Genomic DNA, 1,233 nt, shown 5'->3' on the forward strand with positions numbered 1-1,233 from the left:
GGAGAGATGGCTCAGTGGTTAAGAGCTCCGTCTGCTCTTCCAGAGGTCCTGAGTTCAATTCCCAGCAACCACATGGTGGCTCCAAACCATCTGTAATGAGATCTGGCACCCTCCTCTGGCGTTTGGGTATGCATGGAGGCAGAAAGTTGTATACATAATAAATAAATATATCTAAAAAAATAAAATTAAATTAAAAAAGAAAAAATCTATTATAACATGCCATGAAAGCTAAATTTATGCAGCTTAGTTGCTAATACAAATCTAAATCAACACAGAAACATTTTTATCCATAGACTATCCCAACTGTAGTATCCACCTTAATAAATAGAGCGCATTATTGAAAAAAAATATATGTAGCAAAGGAGAAAAAATTCAGAAGTTCCTCTCTGCCTACTTCACAAAGGATGGCCGAGCTGGGAGTGTGCAGGGATAGAGTGTCCCCCCCTCATGCATGGGCTTCTGGGTTCCGTGCAAGGACTGAATACAAATGAAACAGAAGTAAAAGTAACGGCTTCCAAGCAAAAATGAGTAAGTTTTATGGATAGTAGAAATTCTGTGGGATTTTAAGTTGTTTCCATATGTCATTATTTAAAAAGATGACATTACACGGAGTTAAGTGTTCTGTTCGGGATCGCTTGCGACTCATCATTGGAGAGCCGCTCCAGAGACAGCTGTGTGATTTGTGAGGTCTGTCCTTATAATTGAGCAGTAAAACCCGAAATGCCTGCCACGTATGTCCTGTGTCTTTACGGCGAGAGACACAAGTAAGAAATAAAGAAGTTGCTGACAGAGGAAAATGACGCCAAAGAACCAGGGCATTTCTTTATTAGTACCGGATGGAAGAAGCCAGGCAGAGAGGAAAGGCTGCTGGTGGAGGCTTCCCTGGACAACAGCAGTTCTGAGGAAAGAGAATATTTACCAATCGTAAAAGCCAGCCTATCGGCAAGAATGAAGTAACCATCCAGGGACAGCACAAGAAAATACAGTAGCATGCCGGGAACATGGTGTGTTGAATAGCGTCCTTGGGCTGCCCTGGATCTTAAAATCCTCTACAGCAGCACCAAGTTCCTCTCACTTCTGCCCTACACTGCCATCTAGTGGAAAATGGTCTGCCAGTTCCTTGGTGAAGCTGCTTCAGAGGATGTGATTGATGGTCTGGGCTTAGGAGCAGAGTTCTAACAATCTGTGTTGTAAGAGGGCCACTTGTTGGTTCCCGGCTGTTTAGCCCTGAAA

Source organism: Alexandromys fortis, unplaced genomic scaffold, assembly GCF_014885135.2.
Source record: "Alexandromys fortis isolate MF-2015 unplaced genomic scaffold, M_Fortis_MF-2015_v1.1 scaffold_143, whole genome shotgun sequence".
In the NCBI taxonomy this organism is placed as follows: Eukaryota; Metazoa; Chordata; class Mammalia; order Rodentia; family Cricetidae; genus Alexandromys; species Alexandromys fortis.